Source organism: Dromiciops gliroides, chromosome 3 (assembly GCF_019393635.1).
Source record: "Dromiciops gliroides isolate mDroGli1 chromosome 3, mDroGli1.pri, whole genome shotgun sequence".
In the NCBI taxonomy this organism is placed as follows: domain Eukaryota; kingdom Metazoa; phylum Chordata; class Mammalia; order Microbiotheria; family Microbiotheriidae; genus Dromiciops; species Dromiciops gliroides.
In genome coordinates, this window is record NC_057863.1 from 148,080,643 (window position 1) to 148,105,823 (window position 25,181).

The following is a 25,181-nucleotide window of genomic DNA, read 5'->3' on the forward strand; positions in this document are numbered from 1 at the left end:
TTAAATCATGAATTACTTAAGTTTAGAATCCTATTGACTTAGAGGTCAGTAAATCCACAGTATTCGAGTATAATTTGAATTGTTTTCATTTTTTCCAGGATTTAATCAATTATTCATATTAAGTAATACACAACTGCAACAGCATGGACACAAACTTGCAGCAAAGAAGAAACAGTACTCCAAGATAACCTCCTAACCTTGTTGGAAAAGATTCCAACAAGAATGAGCAACAATACTTATGAAGGAATAAAACAAAAGAGGGGAAAAAATCTAGTTTTGGAATTCTTCAACAGAATCCCAACAATGTAAATAAAGTCAATTGATTATATTCATCAAATTGATTTCAAGGTCTTATTAAGGAAATGTAAACTGAGGCAAACCTCTCTTGATGGAATTTAGATTTCTTATTCCCCTAAAGGGGAAGACTGGAGAAGAGAAAGGCCAATTCTAGAAATTGAATTTCCTTTCTTCCTAAAAGGAAAGGAAACCAGAGAAATACAATGCTTGTAAAATTAAAGAAAGTTTTTTATTAAGCAGGGAAGTAAAGAAAAAATTAACATGCTGCACAGGTACTGTCCAGCCTATGCTTAATAGGACACCAGGTAATAGATTGTGTTGGTTTATATATATATTTTAAGCAAAGGCAGTTAAAAAATTTTGAAGAGAAAGGTGGACTTAGAAAGGAATGAATCAGTGGGTTTCCAAGGGTAGGGGAAGTGAGGAATTCCAGGGGTCAAGGATGTGGCCTTTGATACACAAATCAGAAGGCATCCTTGGTGATAAGCTGTTCACAGTTCCAGGCTTGAGTAGGGGATGTCTTGATAAGGAGATCTCACAAAAAAACAGGATAATTCTGAGTCTCATAACCAGAATTAGGGGAGAATTGGAGATAATTAAGACCATAAAAAGGGTATGTTCATAATCTCATAACTTACAGTCAAGTAAGATAGGAACATGACTTGAAGGTCCAGAAACCACCATCACCAAATAGTTCAGGAACTGCTTCAATGCTGGTATATGCTTAATTGGCTTTGGAATTACTCATTTTCCAGCTAGGTTGACTTTGGTGACTGCAAAGGATTGTTCATGTGTTAGCCAATGCAGCCAGTCCTCATAAGTTGTTTTGATTACCTGTATAATTAGGGGACTCAAGCAAATCAAGGTATCCATTTTCACAAAAGGAAGTTAAATGATTAGAGGTAGCAATGGGGAAACTTCATCCATTGTTTTATTAGGTAGGCCAGGAGAGAACACCATCAAAATCCTAGTATAAAAAACCCCTCAGTTTTCAATGGCACAATCTTCATTTGACTAAATGTGTTGATGCAGAGGGAATCAAATCGATTCACCTTTGCTGCTTGTAAGAGTTCTATGCATACATTTTGTTTTTGTTTTTTGGTGAGGCAATTGGGGTTAAGTGATTTGCCAAGGGTCACACAGCTAGTAAGTGTCAAATGTCTGAGGCGGGATTTGAACTCAGGTACTCCTGACTCCAGGGCCAGTGCTCTATCCACAGCAGCTGCCCCTATGCATACATTTTGACACTGGTTTTAGGTAAAAAATACATGAGAAAAATTATGTATTTCTTTTAACCTGTTGATTTTAGTCCTTTAATAGCCCAAGTGACAAAATGCTAGAGTAGTTTACCCTTAGTAAAAAAACTTGAGATTAGTCTCTTTGGTTTTGCTCCTCTGTAGACTGATTAGAGGAACCTAATCACTTTGATGAGTTTACAGGGAGGTGAGCCTTTGTATGGGACTTAGATTGCATTTTCCTATGGGGGATTATTGACATATGCAATGGTACCCCATGAAGATGATTGAGGGCATCTCCTGTGCCTGTGTTCTTGCTGAACCATTTGGCCATTCACATGTCTTTTGAATATATGATTAAGTATCAGCAATTTGGGATGAACTGAATGCCTCACAATATAAGCCACCTTTTGAGCTGGGGCTATAAAGAGGGGTCAATCAGGCAGTTAACCTTCTTTCCAGGAAGTTCCAGCTGCATAAATGTGGAAAGAGTGAAGCAAAACAAAGACTAAAGCAGATGTAGGTCCTCAAATACAGGGTTGGGGGTAGGGGAGAACTTTCCCATTGCACAGTTCTCCCTTCCCTTTCCCTAACTCAGGAGCTAATAATGGCAGCCTTGGAGAGGTAGGGGCAGAAGCACATTGCAATGCTCTCAATCATGAAGACCCAAGAAAGGATGGAGCCAAATGATAGCTTCCTGTGTAACAGACAGAAAATGTGGAGTTCCAGAAGTCTCAGGACCCAGAACTTTGGATACCTCTTGTATTAAGATCCTATACAGTTCCAGGAAGAAGGCAGCTGGATACCATTGAAAGAGCATAGACTGTGGAGTCTGGGGACCTAGGTTCAAATCCTGCCTAGGATGCTTACTCTATATCAAGAAAAAAAATCCAATTTCTGCAATGTGGCTTATAAATCATTTTACAATCTGGCTCTAACCTACCTTTCTAAACAAATTGCAATGTATCTGTTTTTTTCATTCTATCACTTGCCTCTGTGACTTTGCATAAATGCCTCCTCACCGTGGAGATGCATCTCATCTCTACATCTCACTTTTAGCTCAAAGCATCACTGGCTTCATCAAAGGCTCAGCTGTTGTGTCACCACCTCCTTCGGGAAGCTTTCCCCAATCTCCTTACTTGTGAGCAATCTCTCTATCTTCAAATTATTCTGTATATATACCTTTTAACAAGTTGTATTCCACCAATAGGAGATAAGCTCTTTGTTTAGTATTTGTATCCCTATCACCTAGAATAGTGCTTTTCACACAGTTCTTATTTAATAAATTCATGTTGGATTAGATGAAATTACAAAAGTATTCAGAAATTATCTCAGCCAAAGCACTTGATCTCTTTGCCAAGGGTCACACAGCTAGTAAGTGTCAAATGTCTGAGGCGGGATTTGAACTCAAGGGCAACAACACTCTAACATACAAGTTTATTTATAAAACATCACAGAGAGGGGGCAGCTAGGTGGCACAGTGGATAGAGCACCAGCCCTGGAATCAGGAATACCTGAGTACCTGAGTTCAAATCCGGATTCAGACACTTAATACTTACTAGCTGTGTGACCCTGGGCAAGTCACTTAACCCCAATTGCCTCACTAAAAAAACAAAAACAAAAACAGAAAACATCACAGAGGAAGATGTACAGTACTGCTTCACTAAATGGGGAAATGCAACTAAGGAAAATACAAAACTGTGGACAGCTTTGCATAAGCTTCAGCTAACTCAGACCACCCCAAGAGCTTTTATAGATTAAACCATAAGAGGAACAACTAACAAACATAAAAATAAATAATTTCCCAGAATTTTTATAGAGAACTATTCACTGGTGATAACAGTGGAATCTCCCCATTTTGACTCTACCTACCACCTTAGTTCTTAATGTAGATGGATGTGAATAAGGGACAATAGCAGCTAAGAAGAAGCTAAGTCGAGAAGTGTCTAGATACATGCAAAATAGCCTATGATATAGGGAGAAATGTTTCTTAAAATCTTAGGAAATAATGTAAATAATATTTCAAAGAGGAAAAATCTTGAAATAATGGAAAGAACATACAATGATGTCTCCCTTGTTGTTATACAATGTTATTGTTCTGATGTGTTATCCACACAGCTGTTCCACAGTTAAGGGGATATTTTCTGGAGACATAGTGTGGGAGTAAGTGGAAAAGATCACTGGACTTGGAGCCAAGAACAAGAAAAAACAAACATAAAGAAAAAAAAAAACCAGAAATGCCAAGTGTTCACAGCCACTTGTTGCAGGTGGGGTAAGTAGAACAGCTGAAGTAGTTGCACCTCCCCTGTTCCAGAGGCTTAGTGCTATTCTTTTTTCCTTACTCAGCCCTGGGAAGAGAGAAAGAGAGAAAGAGAGAGAGAGAGAGAGAGAGAGAGAGAGAGAGAGAGAGAGAGAGAGAGAGAGAGAGAGAGAGAGAGAGTGAGAGATTGAGATTGTATGCACTCTCAATTCTATATCAATTAAAATGTTTTTCTTTGGCATATTGTAAGTTTGGAGGTGAAAAATTAACAGAATACTTGCATATTCTATTAATCAAGTCCGGTGATCTTTCCCATTTACTCCCACACATCAGCATCCATTTCCAGAAATTAAATGAGGGTTCATCAAACCCTTCACACAGGCTGAGGACAACAGGCAATCTCTGTGCATTCTCTGAGGACTCAACCTCATTAACTAGTCATACACACACACACACACACACACACACACCACAGCTCATATAATCATGGTGTGAAAATCTTTTAGCTTCTTGATGTTTTTTATCAAAAAAACTCAGCATAATGGACTTAATTCCTTCTCATCTCCTTTCTACATCTATTATCTATGGTACTTTGATCATGAACATATGTATGAAGCCCTAGAGCTGTACCGCATTTTTCTCTATTTCTACTTGACTAGCCCACCTTCTTTTCTAATGATTCATATCCTTGTTTATGTCTTTAACTCCATTACTCAAGTGAAAGTCAACCTTGGTAATATTCTGCAGCCTAATTTCTACTGCCCTTGTGTCACATACCATTTTGATTTTCCTAAAACTGTATTATTCTACCATATACCACTATGTAATATTGCTGGAAGAAGGGCATTAACTACACAGACTTTGCAGAAACAAGTAACCTAGGATTTAGAAATGCACCATACAATGGGCAGCTAGGTGATTCAGTGGATAAAGCACCGGCCCTGGATTCAGGAGTACCTAAGTTCAAATCCAGCCTCATCCACTAGCTGTGTGACCCTGGGCAAGTCACTTAACCCCCATTGCCCTGTAAAAAAAAATAAAGAAATGTACCATACAATTTCTCAAATGTGATCTAGCCCCAAATTCTTCCTTCTCTTTAATTTTGAGCCCATTTGTAGAACTTGTCCATGATATACTCATGTGTGTATATGTATGTATGTATGTATAAACATGTATGTTCATGTGTGCCTGTGCATATGTATAATTGTGTATAAACACAATTTTAGAAAAATTAAGTTATAGGTGACTATGACTCAACAGCCATAGAAAGGAATCTATACAATATTACCCGTGTTGACTTTCACATGAGAAGTGGCATAAAAGATATCAAGGACAAGAACTGCTAGAGAAGATGTGGTAGTTCAATAAAGAGAATAAAAGAAAAAAGATGGATAGTTCTAGTGTAATATAAGCATGTTCAACATCAAAAAATCACAGACTTAAAGGTGAAAAAGACCTGGCTGATAATCTAGTCCAGTTCCCTCATTGGACAAATAAGGAAATTGAAGTATGAGAGGCTGATTTGTTTTCCCATGATAATTCTAGTAGCAAATACAAAAACCAAGATGTCATCGATGCTGTTTCTCCTATGCATTTCATCACTGGTAATACACTGAAATCCATTTGCAACTGTAAGGCACCTCTCCTCTTTGTCCTTTTATACAACTTTAATTCTCCAAAAATTGGAGTATTCCTTAATTCACAACCATATAGCATACTAGAAAGAATACTAGTGTTAACAAAAAATAGATGGGCCTCTGTTTCAGGGAAGAGAATCTTAGGTAGCTATAACTAGAAATATTTTCTCCTGGGGCAAAAGCTGTTCAATGGGTACTTGAATTAGATGGTTTGCCCATAAGTTACCCAAGCTAATATGTCGCAGAGCTAGAAAATCTAGGGATTAGAACCCAATTCCTATGACGCCAAACTCAGTGATTTTGTATATTGCCTTATTTTACAGATGCAGAAACTGAAGCTCAGGATCACCCAACCAGTAAGTCACAAAGCCAAGATGATAATTGTCTATCTTTTACTCTCTAGGCCTAAGCAGAACAAGGAAGCAGATTTATTCTGGTTGGTCCCAAAGCAACTAAAGGCAAGGGTATAAGTGATAGAAACAGATTTATATTAGAGGTAAAGAACTTACTAATAATCAGAACTATCTACTGAAGAAATTAACTGCCTCATGAGATATTAGGATCCTCTCATTGCAAATCTTCAAGAAAAAAAATTATGAGCATTTTTCAGGGATGTGGCAGAGGACAAAAGTCTTACTTAAATATAAGTTGGAGCAGATAACTTTTGAAGTCCATTCCAACTCTGATCCTATGGTAACTTCCACAATCATCCACATCATCAGACATCATAAGAGCATTTCATTGGGAAAACGTTTAAAGAAGGAAAAAGACTTTTAAAGGAGGAAGACCTGGTAACAAGGTTGTAGAGTAGTAGTGAAGACAGAGATGCAAAAATAAAGACTAGAAACAGTCAGACTATGAGTATAGCTACACTAGATGAGAAAATTGGTCCAACCCTAAAGTAAATTGGGATCAAGTGGAAGATAGTCCCTTGAAACAGATACCATAAAGACAGGATATTGGAGAGGTATATGAAAAGGATGGCAGTCAGTACAGTGACACTCTTGCCAAGGAGGAATCATCACCTCCATTCATGACGGTATCCTGAAATAAAGTCCCACCAGCAGCTCTAGCATTTTGGTATTTGTGACTTAGGCCTTGGGTCATTTAAAAGTATAACACAATTTCTCAAATAAAGTGATATCATAGGAAAAGCTTGATCACTATGCTGGTTCCAAAATATTTATCATTAGAAGGTGATTTCCTACAGGTGATGAATAGGAAATCTATTCCTGCTGTTCTATGTAATGAATGAAAAAAAAAATCAAGTAGTATCCAATTTGTTTAAGGATATAGAGAGGTAAGTGTGGTATAATGGAAAGAATACCAAATTTGGATTCAGAAGACCTAACTTTGGTACTCACTACCTGTGTGATTTTAGAAATAACATGTTCACAAGACCTCAGTTTTCTCATTAATCTATATAACTTACCTTCTAGTCTATATTTATGATCTATGATTTATGAGCTACAATTGTCTGGTAAATAAGATTTAGACTTATTTAAGGGATTATGAATAATAAAAGACATTAATAACCTTTTTTCCCTTGGGAAAAGGAAAGATATATTTGCCTCAATCAAAAAAAGTATATGCATCATGCATGTATGTATGATGTGTATATATATATACACATATATGACACTAGATATGGCTCAAGTAAACAAGAAATATTATTCTATAATTATGCAAATAATTATGTATATTTTAAAGAACACACATAAAATGTGCTAATTAATAATTCACAATCTTCCTTACCACCCATATGCACACATATAAATACCTATATGCACCTATGCATACATATGTGTAGGTATGATATATATGCGTATACACACATATGTAGGTATGATATATACACATATACACATATATGTAGGTAGGGTGTATAAATATATAAATGATATATATGTGGATATATGCATATGTGCATAAGTAATCATGTATATACACATATTTACATATAGAATAATGTGAAAGAAACAGACTGATTTTACTTTAAGGGCAGTTGGCTTGTTTTTATAACAACAGTGGTGTACCACATTAGTTTTAATAGGTTTTCAAAACAGTTGAGAAATAAAATAAGATTATAATACAATGGCAGATCAGTATAAGCATGATCCCAAAGTTAGAAATTACATTTCATCATGCATTAAATTTCTTTCTAAGTCACTAGGACTTTGGACTTTTGCATTGTTCAGATAGGTTGCATTTCAAAAGAAAAAAATAAATAAAAGAGAGCCAAGCCAAGTACCGAGTTGAGCTCTGTTCCCAGGTAGGTCAGGAAATGAAAGTGAGAAGGCAAATAAAATCTGAACATCAATATTAAAAGCATCACATGTTTCTGCCTTGAGATCACATTATTAACTAGTGATGCCAAACTAATCACTGGAGAATATAAAACAAGAGTCATCAAAGCTGTTTGTTGTTTTTTTCCTGATCTCCCAGAATGTGAAATATTTCCTGAAAAAGTCCACTCGAAAGGGAAACCTTATCAACTGAAGGTCAGCTAAACATAAACATGACTGAAAACAATTTTAGGCCCTATTTTCAAAGCAGACTGTAACATAATTGAAGTCGTAATTACTTCTGCCTAACTTCAGGATGAACAGTTGGAGGCATTGATTTTTCAGTGGATCCCATAGTTTCTACCTGAGAAAATAAATACTCCCCTTGCTTTTTGACAAGCAGTTTTGATGGATGGAACAAGAGCCCTGTGCACTGTAATTTTTCACTGCATTATAATAAAGTGAATGTTTTCTAAATGTCATAGTTTAAATTTCATGGGGCGTGAAATCTACTTTTGAAATGAAATTTAAAGCCCCTTTTCAAATAAGAAGTCTAATCTTATAGTCAAAAACACTTTATATTCCCAGACATTATTAACCTTGGAGTGCTGCCTGCAAGATGATAACAGTATCTGACACATTAAGACTGAATTTGCTTTTATATAATTATGTTAAAGAATATTTAAAAATAGATAAGATTGCACAAGAAATGTTAAGTGTATGCATTAATAGCATTTCCATTTACTAATAATAAATCTAGTCACTCATCTTTTTTACATGTTAATGTTAACACAGATACTAGGAGATCACTTCTAAAAGAAAACTATTTTGGGACTAATCATAGTGCTTAATGTCAAAAATGATAACACTTCACAGCAATCTTTTAAAAAAGCTTGAAATTAAATGTTCTCTTACCCCATTTTAAAATCTGAAGAAAGTACAAAATTATTTCCTATTGATTAAATATAGAGTTCAAATGCATTTTTATTATATTAAGGTCTATTATGTTGAATCTTGAAGGATTTTGAGAATAGCAGTTTAAAAAATATATCAGCTATATTTTTGAATATTTTATTTTTAATTAGAATAAAATGGGGATAAAGCTTTGCAAGGAGCATGTAAAGTGATTTCCTCTTTCAGCTCAGACTTCAGTTGTCAATGTCAAAGACCATTTTCAAATTGCAAGACGATGATACCATTAAATTTTTTATCTCTTTCAAGGCCATCAAATCTTAATGACAATAGAAGGTATTTTTCTAGCTCTCACAATTTTCCTTTTTTCTTTCTTTAATTATCAAGTTTCTGCCATTTTCCATCTCCATAATCCTAGCATGAACATACCCGACAATAAAGGAGACACAAAAGCACAAAAATAAAGATCATTCTTCCTATTAATATTGCATTTACCCTTACATATTCCTGATCCAATTCCAATATACAGATACCTGATTATACTGCTTCTCTACCCATTCCAAAGGTCAGAAACTCTATCACTACCAAACTTTCCTCCCCTACCCCAACAAACATATTCTGGACCTGCAGGATGTCTGTAAACATCAGTAAATTTCTAACCTGAAGTATCTTCAATTTATGCCTGGTTCCAGGGAAAGCACACCAGAGAGTATTGCTATAAAGATGAAAGACTCAAACCATACAGAGTTCACCAGTTGGTGAAATATTTTTACCTCAACTTTCTAGGACTTTTTGAGAAAATTATGGAGAGAGAAAAGTTGTCTAGTTAACTCATCTCATGTCATGCAGGAGGACAGAGTTGGAGAGTACAACAATCTCCAGATGCCTCTTGCCTTATCCCCATTCTCTGAAACTTTGTTGGGCTGCTGTTGCTAGATGGAGCTATCAGAGCCAAGAGGTGGAAAAGAGGATGTCAAGAGCCAAGAGTGATGATTGATGAGACCGTGCAAACACCATGCTAGGACATCTCCTAAATTCCTGTTGACTGACAACTCCATAAACCTATCTCCATTCTAAGAAACATAAACTCTCCCTATTAACTACTCAACTCAGAGTTCTATCTCTCCTTCCTTCCTATGAAAGCAAGGAGATTAATGCCCAAAATAAGAAGACAGAAACATCATACAATGTGAAAGTCTCATGAAATAATATCAGAGAACTGTCTCTGAGGTCTTAGCCCACATAGTCAGGGGAAAACAACCACACACGGTTTACACCTCACTAAATGACTGGGTAGTCATTCCCAGATACTGCTCTGTCATCAGTTATAAGCATTCAAAGGAGGGTCAGAGGGTGTAACAGAAGACACAATACAGATCCAAATGAAACTGAAATGCCTTCCAAGCCAGAGAAAACTAAGTAAGGTGAGTCCTGTCTTCATAAAATTTACTTGGGGTAGGAAACCCACTGAAATCTCATACTCTACTCCCCCAACTTTCCACCCCCAAACCCTCGAGAAAGCTGAGGATATCCAGCCTTTTAGATCTATCTGGGCAAAATGGGTATCAAAACAGCAATAGAAAGAAGCTCAGTGGGGCCAGGAGTGAGAAAGGAAACCAGTAGAAAACTACTGAGAATATAAGGAAAAGGCTAATAAACAAAGAGATCGAGAGATAAAATACAGGAATTAGACTACATTACGTGCAGATAAACCAATGGTGAGATAAAGAGAATTGAAAAAGAGCTAATTTTGTTTTTTGTTTTTGTTTTTGAGGGGCAATGGGGGTTAAGTGACTTGCCCAGGGTCACATAGCTAGTACACGTGTCAAGTGTCTGAGGCCGTATTTGAACTCAGGTACTCCTGAATCCAGGGCCAGTGCTTTATCCACTGTGCCACCTAGCCGCCCCAAAAAAGAGCTAAAATTTTTGAAGGCTATCATGAATAGAATAATACTATGAAGAAAATTGAAGAAAAAATCCAAAATAAAAAAAAGAGAATTCTGAATGCTCCCCCCAAAAAACAATGGAAAAACATAAAAAAATTATCCAAAGTGGTTCAAAAAAGAAATGAAACACTTAAAAGAAGCTAGAAGGATTGAGATCAAAGAAAAATGAAGACAACAGAATAGCTATGTAAAAAGATGATAATCTTTCCAATGTAGGAGATTTGGAAAAAATTACAGAACAGAATTTTTTAGAATATATAACTTGGCAAGAACATATGAAATTTGTACAATTTGAAGTGACTTATGTTGAAGACAAGATGTTCGAAGAACACTTAAAGAACATTAAGGAATTGAAGCTTAAAGGATTTAAAGAACATATGTGTCCCAAAAGAATAGAATTGTTAAAACCCAAATACCATTGTTCAGAAAATAATAAATGTGAACTTCTGCAAACAATTTACCATAAACGATAAAGGAATAATGGATCAAATACACAGGATATTGCCAGAGAAAAACACCATTCTTCAAACTTGAATGCATTTAGTGGTTAAAATTAAAGATTTCAATAACAAATTTTACAACTAACCAGGAGAAAGGCTTTCAGGTATCTCAAAAGTTTAATTTAAATAACTCAGGATTACTAATGAGAAAGAGTAAAGTGAACAGGATATACTAGAAAATATAGAAGCTCAAATTACAGACCAGAAAAACTTCCCTTGCATATCTGAGCACTGAAAAATAATTGGCTTTCAAGAAAATACATAGTCTATACAGTAATGAACAAAAGAAATGAACAGAATTCAACCTGGGGACATTTCAGAAAAGAGAACCACCACCACACACACACAAAAAAAAAACCCAAACAAAAAAAAGGGTAAATAAATATAATCATTAAAAAAAAAGGCTAGGGGCAGCTAGGTAGCACAGTGGATAGAGCACCAGCCCTGGAGTCAGGAGTACCTGAGTTCAAATCCGGCTTCAGACCCTTAACACTTACTAGCTGTGTGACCCTGGGCAAGTCACTTAACCCTCATTGCCCTGAAAAAAAAAAAAAAAAACAGATTAAGGGGTTAAAGATTTCAAGGAAGCTTAAATAATCAATATAAGGGAAGTAGGAAGAGATAAGTACATCATGAATAAAATCTCACATTTCTGTATAATTAATACCTTTTCAGAGGGATAACACAGTGGCATGTTTGTCAAATAGAAAAAGGTGAGGCAAGAAGCAAAAGAAATAAGGGAATGCACCTTTAACCCAAAGGTAAGAAGAGAAGGGGCATTAATTTCATTAGCCCTGCAGTGATTGGTTGGGGGTGTTTTGGAAGAATAAACTAAAAGCAACAGAAAAGAGAGTTTGACATGAAGGATTTGAAAGTTGGCTTTTCTCTTAGAAGAGGAAAAAAGGGAGAATTAAAGAATATTGCAATGGGAAGAAAAGGGGTATGTCTATATAGAAAGATAGAGATATAATGAGGTTTTTGTCTGAAAGCAATAAGCACACCAAGAAATTACTTTTTTTATGATAAAAGGATATATTTCCAAGGACTCCATCCTATTTTGGAATGAAAGTATATTTGGTCTCTGAGAATGGTCAGAACTCAAAATGGTAAATACAACCTAAATAAAGGAACAGGTAATCTGGCCTTGGAAGCAGTGAGTGATGATAATAGCAGATGGTAATACCAGGGCTCATGACTTGGGATATAACAGGACTCCCTCCACAAACATTGAATTGATATTTAATGAATTGATATTGAAAATTTCTGTGCCTTTAATACTGATGTGTTTTATTGTTTAAAGTGAATTTAAGTGTAATGTAATTTCTCTCTTCATCTCTCTTTACATTGAGAATAAGGCTATTTCTTTCTAGTTTATTTTTGAAAATATTTGATGCAGATATATATGTGTGTATGTACATATATATGAAAGTTGTATTAAAGAATATACATATTTATCTACATCAAATATTTTTAAATAAGCTATTTGCATAAATATATAAATAAATGCAAAAAGAATAACTAGGTATATATTCTCCTGATAGGTATATAGTTCCACTGAAAGATATATAGTTCACTGCTAAGTATATTCCCCTAGGAAGTCAAAGAGAGAAAGAAATAAGCCAGGAAAAGGTGAGAGAACAAGAACAAGTACAAGCACAAGAAAAGGAAGAAAAAAAAAGGAAGGCAACAACCCTGGTTCAGACAGATACATAGATAAATCCTATCAAACATTTGCACAAGTAATACTAATTCTAGAAAAATTAGTTTCAAAAACTAAATATTAAAAATGCTCAAGAAGTGATGGGAGGAAGGGAGGAAGAGTAAGTTTTATTCCCAAAATATGGAGTTGGGAATGTGTAAGGAAAACCTGGACAGAAAGGTCTATCAGGATGCTATTAACATAATACTAGAGTTCAGGAAAGAGATTAGTGTATGTGTGTGTATATGTATAGATGTGTGTGTATAGATGTATATATATGGAAGTCATCTATACAGTCATCTATGTATGTATATATATGGAAGTCATCTATACAGAAATTATATTTGGACCCTGGGAACACTGTTCTTATAGTACAGAGATAGAAGAGGTCCTAAAAGATAGTCTTGAGGGTCAGAAATAAAAGGAGAAGGATGATGTTTCAGGAAAGGAAACTGAGATGGAGGGGGCATATGGGTAGAAAGAGAATGAAAAGTGACCTGTGTCACAGAAATAAAAGGGTTGATAGAAAACCTAAGGGGAAGGGTGATTGATAGTATCAAAAACTACTGAAAAGTCAAAGAGAATAAAGACTGAGAAAAGGCCAAAGGCTTTTTCAGGTAAAAATCATTGATAACCTTAGAGAGATTGGTTTCTGTAGAGTGATAAGCTTAGAAACTATATTGCAAGGGGTTGAGAAGTCAGTATTAGGAAAAGACATAGAGATAATGAATGCAGTTGACATGTCTAGGGAATTTGGCTGCAAAAGGGAGAAAAGATATAGAATTGCAACTTGAAGGGATATCAGGGTCAAATTAAAGGTTCTTAAGAATGAAATTAATTTGAGTATATTTTAGGAGACAGAAACAACCAATGGATGAGGAGAGATGTAAGAGAAATCAGGTTGCTTTCCTTTGCCCTCAGGAGAATTTTACACTTCATGTCTTTCCCACTTTTCCTCCATCATTCTCATTAGTTATGGTTCACCTAATATACTTTTTGGGGGGCGGGGCTGGGCAATGAGGGTTAAGTTACTTGCCCAGGGTCACACAGATAGTGTCAAGTGTCTGAGGTCAAATTTGAACTCAGGTCCTCCTGAATCCAGGGCCAATGCTCTATCCACTGCGCCACCTAATATACTTTAAGTAATTTATTTGACATCTACACACATTTATATCTTCATTAATTCCATTTCTTCTTTCCTGCTCTCTTTTAATTTTTCTACTTATTCAACCACACAAATGGATCTTTTCTCTCATTGATATTTATGTTCCTTCCAGTGATGCCTATTACTACTCAACTATGGTTGCCCAATTCATATGACTTTTGTTCATGTCCTCCCATAAGTGCACAACAGAAAGTCAACCAATGTACCAACATAAAGAAGATATCTGACTTGAAAAAGAGTGTACAAGGCTCTCCATTAGTTTGAAGGAAGGAGATATGGTACAATGGAAAGGATGTTGGATTTGGAGTCAGAGGACCTTTGTTTATCCTGACTCTGCTACTTATTGCAACTGTGTGATCTTGGACTCAGATCACTTGCAAAATGAGGCATTGGACTGACTATATGATAACTAAGATTTGTTGCAGCTCTAAATCTATTGTCCTATTATCTCTTTCGGGACATGACCAGTTCATCTTTTTCAATAATATATTTCTCTGATAGCCTTTATTCTTTTTAAGGAGCAACCTATGAATCGTTCAATTTGTTTCAAGAAAATCCTGTCTGTCTGTCTTTTTGTCTCTGTGTCTCTGTCTCTCTCTCTTAGATACACAATCACTCCCTCTCCCTCTGTTTCTCTTGACTTCTCTCTCCATCTCTCTTCTCCCAGCCCTCTACCCTTTTTTTCCCTTTCACTTCCATTTGTGAACACAGAAAATAGTTCTAATCATACCTGATAACCATAAAGCTATTTCTAGTAATTCTGTTTCAAAGAAAAGGAAAGCTTGTACCTTCGATCTGACATAATAAAGAACCAGTACCATCAACCTTTAGAGATTATAGACATGCCCAGAAGATCCCTTTGTATGTTCCACAAATGTTGTTCCCTCCTCATACTTTTTTAATTAAAAAAGCTTTTCCTTAAGCACCAATTCTCAAGATACTGAACACAAAACACTTTCTTATTCAATGTTATAGGTGGTTTTTTTCTATTCGGTTTAACTATTTGTATGGCAAAAATGTTTTTTTTCTGTTCTTTACTTTTGAAAAGGTGAATTTATAATTTATAACAAATTATGAATTATGTGAATTATTCATTAAATAGTTATTGTGGGCTTGGCCTAAGAACCTAACCTACATGTGTCTATGGGAAATGTGTCTATAGAGGAATATGTGTATAGGGAAAATTTGCTTGATTCAAAAAACTGATTTACAAACAAACTTTGGAAGCATAATCCATTTTCAAGTAGGGCAATGCTTGCATTCCCAACTTTTATCCCCAGATACAGTTTAATTTCTCCCAAGTACTTAAGTATTCTATTTGATACTCTAGGCATTGACTCAAGGACATAAAAAATCCAAATATTTTTGACCACTTCTCCACATACCAATTCTACATTGTTTAATGTTACGAGATGTCTGAAATGTATGGTCTTTACTAGGAAAATTAATAAAATATTTTAGCCATGAAGATAAATAAAAATCATGCTATGAAAAAAATATTCTTTATCCTTTAAAAAGTTTACAATTTGCAACTAAATTCATAGTAGCCATTCCTTCAGCATCATTCATATTTTAAAGCTCTTTAAATATGAAACTTTTAATACTTCTAAATCTTTTAGATTAAAATAAAGCTTCCTTCTATACTCATTGAGATTTAAAAGATTACTTCAGATTTCTATTTCTCTGCTGAGGCATAGTTCACAGTACCATTTGTAAGGAATCCATATATGACCTCTCAGATGTTTTTTTGAACAAAATATCCTAAGTAGGAAAATAGTCACACTGAGGTACCAGCATATATCCTTTGGTGCTAACACTTATGTGAATTATAAAACATATACTAAAATGGACATTTTAAAAGAGTGGTGTAAGGATATTTTGTTGTTGTTGAGTCATGTCTGGTATATCTGACTCTGTGACCACATTTGGGGTTTTCTTGACAAAGACACTGAAGTGGTTTGCCATTTCCTTCTTGAGATCATTTTTCAGATGAGGAAATTGAGGCAAATAAGATTAAATGACTTGCAGTTAGTAAATGTCTAAAGCCAGATTTGAACTCACAAAAATGAGTCTTCCTGACCTCAGGTCCAGCATTCTATCCTCTGTGCTATCTAGCTTCCCCATGCCATAAAGATGAAATGATATTTGCTCCTATAAACAAAAGAGATCCAATGGATTTTATTGAGTAACTGAGTGACATGATCAGATCTGTGCTTTACAAAAAAGTTTTGTCTACTATGTGGAGGATAGATTGGTGTAGGGAAAGAAGAGGCACAGGGACCAATAAGGATACTATTGCAATAGGTTGGAATAAGAAGTGATAACAGCCTGAAGCATGGTAGTTGCTATGTGAATAGAGAGTAGGCAAATGTGAGAGATATTATGAAGATAGAAAAGATGAGATTCGACAACTAGTTAAATACAGGGGTTAAGTAAGAGTGAGGAATTGGTGATGGCATCAAGTTTGCAAATCAAAATGACTAGAACAGTAGTAATGCCCTCAAAGGCAGCTCAGAATAGAGTTGAGTTTTGAGGGGGAAGGATAATATAATTAGCTCCATGATGCATGCCACAACATATCTGTGCCTGCTCATGATATGCTACACTGTGTCCCATCAAGAAACAGCCATGGAAAAGAGCAGAATAGGGATTGTTATCATGTTGGAGACAAACACCTGAGGATATATCATAAAGGGTAGGATGTGGCCCATCTTCCCACCCTGTGGTTAGTTAACCACCTCTTGGTGTCATGTCATGACCCTCCAAGAGAAGCTTCACACTCTTACTTTGAAGAACACTTCTCTAGCCCATGCTTTGCTCAGCTTAGTACACTGGTAATAGAACTCGATTTATAATTCTCCCTTAACTAACAAAAAAAGGTTATTGTTAGGATCTATCAATTAAACAGTCAAAGAGCATCTATTAATCACCTACTATGTGCCTGTCACTATGCTAGGTGCTAGAGAGTCATAGCTATCCATGGCTCATTGTGGTGGCACCCTAATACAACTTTCCTCAGAAGCATCCCATTCTCAGTACCTTTCCTGACCCAAACTGCCCCCATCAAAACGTTGCTTTTCTATGTCCCATTTTCTCAAGGCTTTCTTTAGGTTAAAATTGTATCATTTGATAAATGTCAATATGTTAGTCCTCCCCAACATGGTTCTTGAAGGACTTTGTCAATTATAATCAATTAATATTAGTTGGACTAATATAAGAATAAAAAGATTATATTTACAAACATCCCAGAAGTTCAGTCTTGAAAGTGTCTAAATTCCTTAACCCAAAAAAGTAATTCTGCATCAAGAAAGTGGAGAGATATTTTAGTCTTAAAAAAAAAAACTCATCAGGTAGGCAGCCATCTACTCTGACTACACATGAAGCTGGTCCTACACTGATCTAATACCTGCTTCTCTTGGCAACATTAGGAAAGGGCTAGCAATATCAGAATCTATAATTATTTTTAGATTATGAGTCCTGACAATGTTTTGTATGTTGATTAAGGAGTTTTAAAAAAATATAACTATACAAGTACATATAGGTACTTGTCACCACTATCAAGCATTAGCCTTTAATTATACAGTCAACACTTGGCTATTTCTTTATTCCACATATAACACCTAAGGATTTTGAGGCTACATACTGAAGTAGTAATATATGAACAGACGTTATTATAATTTGCAATATTGTTGCTAACTCAGAGGCAATATGCTAGAGAAATTTTTATAATCAACAGAATGCTTTAGAAATGGACAATATATAAATAATAAAAAAACATTTGTTAGCTTTTGAGTATTACTATTGAGACAACTTATTCTGATATGAATTTCTTGTACATATATCACCTCATCTCTTGTGGTCTCCCATTTTGGAGTGAAACTTGTCACTGGGATATAAGGATTTGGAGTCAGATTTAAATGTATGGGCTTCTATAAAGAGAGTAGATTTTAGTTTTTTAGTTTATATTGCCTAATGAATTAAAGAAATCCATAGTGATGTGATACACACTGCCAAACAATAGACTATTAGATATCACAATGAAAAATGTCCATCATTTCCAATGTGGAATATGTAGTGTTTTGTTAAGTCTAATGTCATCTAAACAAATTGTTAATAAGCAAAGAAAGTTTAGCCCAAGTGAAAGAAAAAGACTCTCAAGGATGAAATTATGGTGAATGAGCAGAAATTATTTGGGTGAAGCAGAAAGGGGGAGTTTCCTAAAAAGAAACCTATTGCTACAATAGAGATTCATGAAAAAGTTTAGATTTTAGAGAAGATGGAAGCAAGAACATGTATAGCCCCTGTGGCTTAATACAAGAGTGCTGCCTGGTTCCTTAAGAATAATATCAGGATTACTAAAGTTTAGGATGAATAAAGGCTGGTTACAAATTCTAAATGCAACGGAAATTTTTTAGCTATATTGGGAAAAGCGGGAAACTAAGATCAGGGAGAAATGCTACCCTAAATGGATGAGTTGGTTATAACAGATAATACTAAAAATATTTCCACAATTATGTTTTGCTTCTTTTTTCTCTTCTAAAGAGATCATTGGATTGGGAAAGATAGAATAAAAATGGTAAGCCAGAAATGGAAAGATATAAGGAATGGGTCTGTGATTTCATTGTTGTAGGGAGCATCCAAATGATGAAATTCCCTCCACCAATGTAGATCATCATCTTCTCTGCTACTTAGAGTCTTGGAGAGAGCTGCCTAAGACACTAAGAGGTTAAGTGATTAACTCAAGGTCACAAGTTCTATGTCATAGGCAAAACTTGAACCCAAGTTTTTCTAATGCTGATGCTGGCTCTCTTTCCACCAGTATCTATTATCCCACACTGCATCCAGATATGTAGTGGCAATCCAAGCCAAATTAGGAAACAGACAACTTCTATGTGCCCTTAGTAATCAGGCAACTCTAGAGGAAACTAGCAGATGAAACTGATAAGTCACTGTCAGTGTATCTTTCAAGATTCTGTAAAATAGGATAAGTGCCACAGTTTTGGAGAACAAATGACTTGATTTTTTAAAATAAATTCTGAAATCTGAATCTAAAAATTGTATGTTTCTGAGCTCCAGTCCTATTTCTGGCAAAATTCTAGAATGCATTATGAGAATGGATGGTTTAAGAACACTTAAAAAGGGATGCAGTTATTACCAAAACACAGCATATCTCCATTAAGAACAGGTTATGCCAGAATGAAGTAATCTTTCTTTCTCTTTCTTTCTTTCTTCCTTCCTTCCTTCCTTTTTTTTTTGGTGGGAAAATGAGGGTAAATTGATTTTCTTAGGGTCACACAGCTAATGTGTCAAGTATTTGAGGTTGAATTTGAACTCAGGTCTTCCTGAATCAAGGGATGGTGCTTTATACACTGTGCCACCTAGCTGCCCCCATAATTTTTATTTTTGACAAAAATACTACTTTTGTAGATTAGAGAAATGCTATAGATTTTAGCCAATCGTTTGATAAACTCTCATGCTATCCTTGGGGAAAATATTCAAAAATGTGGGCTAAATGACAGTAAATTTGAATGGAGTTGAAACTGAATCGTAAGACCTAAAGATTATTCATAGATCAGTCAATGTCAAGCTTGGAATGAGAGCTCATGTGGAGTGACACATGGATCTTTATTTAGTTATATGCTGTTCAACATTTTTATCAGTGCTTTGGATAATAACTAAGAAAGTGTATTTGTCTAATTTTGCAAATGGAATGAAGATGGGAGGGATAATTAACATGTTGGATGATAAAGTCAAAATCTATAAAGATTTCAGAAAGTTAAAACAATAAAAACTAATTAAATAAAATGAATTTTCATGTGGAAAAATGTAAAATGTTTCACATGGGTTAGAAAAATAAAACAGGGGCTAGCTAGGTGGCACAGTAGATAAAGCACTGGCCTTGGATTCAGGAGGACCTGAGTTCAAGTCTAGCCTCAAACACTTAACAATTATTAGCTGTGTGACCCTAGGCAAGTCACTTAACCCTCATTGCCGCACCCCCCCCAAAAAAAAAAAAAAAAGCAATTTCACCAATTAAGAATGGAAGAAATGTGGTGAGTAGTGAATTGATGATTTCTGTGAAAGATCTAAAGAGTCTAGGGAACTTAAAACTCAATATGGGTTAATAGTATAACAAAATAAATAATGCTATCCTAGGTTACATTTGGAGACAGGATTCAGAACAAAGGAAATCTAAGTTCCATTGCACTGTCCTGATCAGCAGACCATATCCGGAATGTTTTCAGTTTAAAGCATTACATTCTAGAAAAGACAGAGACAAATTAGAACATGCCTATAAGAGGAAAACTAGGATAATAAAGACATTGAAGACCATGCTATATAGGGATCAGTTTTAGGAACTAGGGATGTATAGCTTAGAGACTCCAGGAGGACATGGTATCTGGGTTAGGAAGGTTCAGCCATTTCAAGAAAAAGAGAAACAACCATACCTACTTATCTACAGGGTTAAACAAATATATAATTTGTGTATTCATGTGTTTATGTGCATATATACATATTATACATGTTATATGTGTTTATATATAATTTGTTTAATAAAAAAGTTTTATATAGAGATATGTGTGTGTGTATATATATATATATATATATATACATTTTAAATGATATATTAAAACGTTTGCTTCACTCACAATCACTACTCCCTATTTCCATTTGGTCCAGGGAAAAGAAAGTGCATATAATGTAGTTACTCTCAGAAATTTTACTGTATTTGACTCAGAAACACTAGGAGCTTTATGGTGTTATACTATGGTACACAAGGGAACCTGATGTCTCTTATAAATCATTAGGGCAGGAGTTCTTAACCTCAAATCCATTAATTTGTGTGTGTTTTTATTATTTAGATAAAATTGCTTTCCTTTGTAATCCTTTGCATTTTATTTTGTGCATCCAAAAACATTATTCTAAAAACAGACTAGCAAAGGGGTCCATGACATACACACACACACACACACACACACAGAAGGTTAAGAACACCTGTTCTAGGGTAAGTCAACAAAGCTAAATGGAAGTTTTCCTTTGGAGTCAGAGACTGCACTCATGGATATTCACTAGACCTCTCTCTATTTGTATGCTCCCCCTCTCCTTCTGAAAGAGGGGGCTGATCTCACAGCCCTACATCAATAGTTGTCTTCAAGTATTTGAAGGGCTGTCATCTGGAAAACAGATTAAATTGCTTTTGCTTGGCCCCAAAAGGCAGGACTAGCAGAATAGGATGGAAGTTGCAGACAGGCTGATTTAGGCTGGATGTAAGGAAAAACTTCCTGAGAATCAGAGCTGTCTAAAAGAGGAATGGACTGGCACAGGAGAGAGTGGATTATCTTTCACTGTAAGTCTTCAAGGGGAGAATGGATAATCACTTGTTGGGGTTGTATAAAAGATTCTTGGCCAGATATGGATTTTTGTAAATGGCCAATGAGGTCCTTTCTAACTCCTAATCTCTTCTTCTGTGCTACATCAACCTAGTGTGGAGTTGTAGAATCAAAGAATGCTAGAACTGAAAGAGTTATCATATCTATTCCCTTCATTTTAGAAATGGGAAAACTGAATTTCAAAGAAATTAATTGACTTACCCAAGGGCAACAGAGATAGTTAGAGGAAGAGCTGTTTTTCAAAGTCTAGAACAGAGCTCTTCACTTTCAAAATCATCTTCCAGTGCTCCTTCCATGACATTCAAAGACATTTTAAATAAATGGATGAAATGAACTATATTTTGAAATCATGCACAATTGTGATCCTGAAATCCTTTTAGTTCTATTAATCCCTGATGTAATCTCCTTTCTCCCATTCAAAATAGCACCAATGAACAATTCTCCCCAACGTGTCTGCATTTTATATTTCTCTTAAGCCAAGTTAAAAAAATAGTGATTTACAAGGTTTGTCCTATTGAGTGACATAATATCAGGAATTTTTTTCTCTCATCAGAAAAGACAAAAGCTAGTGAAAAGCCTGTGCTATTTTATGGCCCTCTACCTAATGCACAGAGAGCAAACTAAGTAGAATGTCATGTACGGGTCTTGAAATCCCTGAATAAGGTGATGTCTATTTTTGGCTCTTGAAACTATCCATACTAATTAATGGAACCAGACTAACAGGCCTAGGAGATGTTTAAAAGACTATGACAGCCAAAGGTGATTGGGGCTTCATTAAGATGAACATTATGCATTTATGACTGCAAGGAGTGTTCTCAATGGCATTGGTATGCAATTTGAGTCCAACTGGAAGTGGCATACACTCCTAAGGAATTACTTAGGTAAGATCTCTTTCCCAAAAGTAATTACCTCTTTATGTTTTGACATAGGTGACACTTGTTAATAGTCCTCATAATAAAGCAGTGGCTATCATCTGAAAGTTTTGCAAATGAATAAACTACCAAGAAAAAGCCCTGGTTACATGATATGGGATGTTTTTATGTCAACACCATCACTATCAAAAAAGCATTTGTAAATGCTTTGGGGGCACTGCACTGAGGTAGTTCCATAAATATTGTCCCTACATCTTTGGAGTTCACCACTGAAGACAGACAACACAGTTCTGAATAAACATTTAAATTAGAGACTGAAAAATAAAAACAGTAAACCAATATAGTCTGACATCAAACCATATAAATTTCAGAGGTAAGTGCATTTTGATCACTCACAAGTGCATAATTATGGTGTTGTGCAGAGAAATGAATGGTATAAACAGGAAAGCCATATCCTTTCGCTGGAACAAGCAACCATATGGTCCTAAATGGCTGTAATATATGCTGAATCATATCAGTGGGATCACACTATCCTAACCAGGTGGTGTATATTTGGATGTGTGTTTATATATATACACACATACACACATGCACATGCATATACACACACATATATATATCACAAATATATATGTATTTATAAAGTATAGAGCACACACATGCATAATCAATGTGATTATTTAGATGAATACAGGAGAACAAAGGTTCATCTTAATCCAAATAAATGGATAATCCAAAAATATTTAAATTATCTTTTGAGAAGCAGTATATTACTTACTTTTGCTTAGAGGCTGTTGGTTACCACATAGAACAAAGGGTAGCAGCACTTGGAGTTTTCTAACTGAAGCAAATTCAGAGGGATATGGAAGCTGTTACACATGTCACAGAAGCATATATGGGTCCACTGAACATTTAAGAAAGCCAAGTAGAGAATTCCTTGTACAAATCAACACAGTTGTTTACTTCAGTAGCAAAAGACTGCAGCTCAGCCTATAGTTAATATCGCACTAGACCCCTCAGAATTTGTTGTGATTATTGGTTTTGACTCTGCCTGAACTTCATATACTACTTCTTTGTTCTGACCCTTCATGACAAATATTCCTGGTTATTGATCTGAAAATTATAGCATCTAAGAGTGAAGAAGGGATATGGTACAATGGGAGAATATTAGAATTGGAGTCAGAGGACTAAGGTTCATGTCCTTGTTCAGTACTGATTACCTTTGTAATCTAAATCAAGCCACATTACCTCCCTTTTAAATGAGGTGGTTGGTCTAGAAGACTTCTAATGTCAAATCTATGATCCTTTGATCTGGGAGATCAACAAAGTACAATCCAAATTTGCATAAGAATATTTTCTATAACAGTTGTAGTGAGCAGCCATCCAGGTTATACTGGAAGATTTGCAGTGATAAGAACCCAGCACAATTTATTTCCCTTCTGAACAGTTCCAATTGTTCAGCAGTTTTTCATCAAATTCAGCTGAAATCTATCTCTCTATAACTTCTACCCATCACCTTCTGGTTTTGTCCTCTGAGCCAAGCAACACCAATCTAATCATCTTCCATGTGATAGTCTTTCAAATACTAGAAGATAACTATAATGTCTTTTCTAAGCTTAATATAACCAGATATTAAATATTATATTCTGCATATTTACATGCATAGATATGTATATGAGAAATATGCATGTATGCATGCTTATGCATACACACTTATATGTATATGTAGATATTAGGTATATTTTTATGCTATGTCCTCTGTTAGAAGGTAAGCTCCTTGAAAGAAAGGATTGTTTCATTTGTGGTATTTGTATTCCCTATGCCTAGCTCCATGCCTGGCACATAGCAAGCATTTAATACTTTTTGACTTATTGATAGTACAGTTTTTTCAGGCCTTTCATCATACTAGTTCCCTTCTGAATATTTACTAGTTTATCAATGTTCTTCCTAAAATAAGGATCCCAGAACTAAATACATATGTTGACTAGGGCAGCATAAAATACCAACATCATTCCAGACACCATTTTTCTGTTAACACAGCCTAATATTGATGATCTTAGTGTTTATGAGTTCAAGTCTTGACATTCCCATGTAATATAGCTTTGTGACAATAAGCAAGCCACTTAACCACTCTGTCCCAGAAATTGATCCAGGACTATAAGTTACAGATGAGATCTTGGGCCTACATTTATGTATGGAATGTATGGAACTGATTAGGGGCTTTGTTGCCTGCCAGATTATTTTAATTATGCCTCAAAGTGGCTGATAAACATTTTCAAATAGTCATAACTTCTGAATTTTTAAAAATAGATTTCACTGAAATTTAGTTTGTTTGGAGGTTATAGAAATGTGATTTGCACCAGAGTTTTTATAGTTCTTAGAACGTTTATTTTAGGGTTTGTTAATTATGTGTAGTTTATGATGTTAGAGAAAATTAACAATTTTATTACAGAAGAATATGTAAAATAAATGTATATATAAAATATTTGACCTATTATTTCCATGATCATTTCCCTACAGAAGAAATCCTGGTAGCAACATGTAATAAAATCATATAAGATTACCAATTTGTTTTTTTTTTTAATTAAGGGATATTGACACAGTAAATTTATAATCCTCTAAAATCCTGACTTTTTCACCTCAACTATTGTCTAGTCACAACTATCCCTCCCATTGTGTGCTACATTTCATTTTTTTTTTATTCCAGACAAAGACTTTACATTTACCCCTATTCGTCTTCATTTTATTATATTTGGTCCATCACCCTAGATCATCTTTATCTTTGAAGATCTTGATTTTGTCATTTAATATATTAACTATCTTCCCCAGGTTTGTGTCATCAGAAAATTTGATAAGCGTGCCCGCTATGTCTTCATCTAAGGTCATCAATAAAAAGTTCTGAACAGACTAGAGCAAGGACAAATCTCTAGGGTGCTACACTCTTTCAGGTGGACATAAATCCATTAATCATTACTTTGGCTT